Here is a 3128-nt window from a genome sequence, read left to right on the forward strand (position 1 = left end):
AAATGGAGCCGGACAAAATAGGAGGCAGAAGAGAGGAAAGGAATGTCAGAATCTGCCTTCTCTTTCATGTGTCTCAAGTCCAGAGGAAGATCCTTCACAGACAAAGAAGGCCTTTCCTCTCCTGTGGAGCCCAGGAGTAGGACAGTTAGGATTCTAGAGCTGTAAAGATATTTTGTCAGCAGCCAGTACTGAGTGATCTGAATTTGTGGGAAAGACCCATGGGGATCAGAAATAGAAGGGACTTCCTCATACACTGAAGCAAATGAAGAAGCAGGTTCTGAAAGTCATGAAGAATGCCTCTAAATGTAACAGTGGTACCAACCTCAAAAGAGCCTAGAATCAAATCTTGACAGTTGAATATGCTGATTTCCCAGACAAGATTATGATTAAAACATGTTAACAAATTTGCAGAACCAGCAATTCCCCTTACAGGAATGTATGTCAACAAATATTTGGACAAATGCCCAGAGAAAACTGTCACAGTTTTTGTTAGTAATAATGGAGAGTTGGGAAAAATCTATTGATTTCCACCAATGAGAGTTAAATTACTGTCTATTTATTGTTCAAAAAAGTTCATAATAAAAGGAGTATATGATATAAATCAAATTGATGTAAAATTAGTATGTCCCTGGATCCTCATAGGCAAAGTTTGTTGAATGAATAGAGAATATAATTTCTAAACTAAGGGTACTAAGCTCTGTAGGTCTGCCCTCTCCCTACCCGGCCAGCTTTGTCCAGTGAGCACTGCAGCCTCTGTGGGCCCTCCTCCTCTCTTCTGCTCACCACGCTCCCTCCCAGTGCAGGGCCTTTGGATTCACTGTGCTTCTGTTGGGCAAACCCTTCCCTTCTGACCTTTCTGAGTTAATTCCTATGAGTTAATTCTCAGCTCAGTAGTCACTTCCTCACAACCTTCAAGTAACAGACCTTCGCAACTAGGTCAGATCGCCCAATGACACGCGGACCTCTCTGTTCTAGCATTTGTCACAGTTGCAGCTTAGCATGTTTTTTACCATTACTTGCTTAAGGCATGTCTCCCCACCAGAGACTGTAACCTCCACAGCAAGAGCCGTTTCTGTCTTTGTTCATCATTTTACCTCCAGCAAGGGCGTGGAGTCTTTCATATATTAGGTGCTCAGTAAATGTTGTTTAATTAATGAATGGAATATACGAAAATACTTCCTCTGGGAAGTAGCATTGCTGGTGTTCTTTTGTTGTATGTATTTTCTATATCTTATACGCATTTTCTAATTGTTATCCGTTATATATGTACTATATATGCAAGAAAAAGTTATAGAAACGAACATAGATTTATTGATAAAACCACTTCTTCAGCAGAGTGCTAGGTTCTGTGGGAGATAAATAATAAGTGGGAGCACTTCTAACAACATTATGGGCTGTGCACTCTTCTGAATATTTCACGTGTTGTCACTCTCTTAATCCTCACAACAACCCTACTCAGTAAGGTTGTTATTAGCTACTCTTAGCAGCTTTATCCTCATTTACAAATGAGGAATCTGAGGCCCGCAGGGGTAAGTCACTGGCCTGAGCACACCTGGCTATTTATTGGTGAGACCTGGCTATTTATTGGCGAGACCTGGCTTCAAACACAGGCAGTTTGACTCTAGCGTCTGTGACTTAACTACTGCACTCCATTGTGCAGTTTCTGTTTCTGCTGACATTGTAGTTTGGCTCAACTAGAATACATAAAACAAAGAATAATTTGAAATGATTTGAAATCAATTCCTAAATTAGCCAGTAGGGAGGGCATCCCAGCAAAGAGCAAAGTCAGTGGTTTGGAAGCCTCAGGTGTGCTCCCGGGACCCTGAGGGGACTGGCTGGAGGGAGGATGAGTAATGAGTAATAGGAAGGAGGAGGAAATGAGGTTGCCTGAATATTCCGGAGGCAAATAATGGCTCTTAAAAGAAGCGTTTTTATTTGTTCTGGTAAATACTGAGGGTCTAAAGGATGCAGCATGCTTTGCTGGATAGCGATATCTATGAAATGGATTCTGCCTGCCTGTAATGGATGTAAAATACATGTGAAGTGGTGCTCCAGTTCTGAGGAACTCAAGTGCAACCTTCCAAGAATTGTCCTATTTACTTCTGTCCTTTCCCTTTTGGTCCCCCTGCTTTCCTTTATCTTTCAATCAGCAAGTGGTCAAACAGCTGGGTCCTGGTGTGGGTCAGGCACAGGGTGAGCACTGCCTGGAGACAAAGATGGCCAGACTTGGATCCTGGCCTCAAGGAGCTCACTCTTCAGGAAGGGAGATCTGAATGTGATTATGGATGAATGTAAGGAATTATAAAGTCAAAAAGACCCAGCCAGCGCCCAGGGCTTTTTATTCTCTTCTGTTCTTTTTTTCTCTTGCTTTTATTCTGTTTTAAAAATATAATTTCCTGTTTTAAAAAAATAGGGCTCGATCTTTATTCTTTATTTCCACTCCTTTTCAGCTGTTCTCAAAATTAGATCACTAAAAATGAAAGTAAGATAAGCTAACCATGTTCCCCTGTTAACTGCTGTAACCTAGTAAACCTAGTGACCGCTGGAGTAAATGAAAGGATAGCCAAGAATCCAACCGACGTGGATTTTCAGACACGCCGATGGTCCTTCCAAATGGCACATTTTTTGGCGATCGACATTTTTATCCCTTGGCTTTTCTTTGTTCCCTTTAGTGTTATTGTGTTTTCAGACATGTGAATAAATACCACCTGACATTTCCATCATAAAGACTCTCTGTGCACGTGGAGTAAAACCCATACAGGTCTCATCACCCGCTCCATATATATGTTGACACTTAGATTCCACATTTTAAAAATGACTGTCTGATGTGGCTATTATCCCTGTACCCCAATACAAGCATTACAGTAAACTTTAACTTTCTTAGAGAAAGTCCTTGCTATCCCTTCTATAAACTGACAGCCAAGTGTCTGGAATGGTGGCTGGAGGATTCAACATGGCACATCTAACAAGCTGGGATAATGGCTAGAGAGAGAGTGTGTCTCTATGGGAAGTCATCTCCCTTGGTTTGCCTCTTTGCTCTTTAAAGAGATGATAAAATTTCTCCCAGACACTGCTGCCCTCTCCTACTATGAATAACACCTAATGTTAAATGAGTGATTTTTGCATGC

The sequence above is a fragment of the Mesoplodon mirus genome (assembly GCF_964341445.2).
Source record: "Mesoplodon mirus genome assembly, chromosome: 8".
NCBI lineage: Eukaryota > Metazoa > Chordata > Mammalia > Artiodactyla > Ziphiidae > Mesoplodon > Mesoplodon mirus.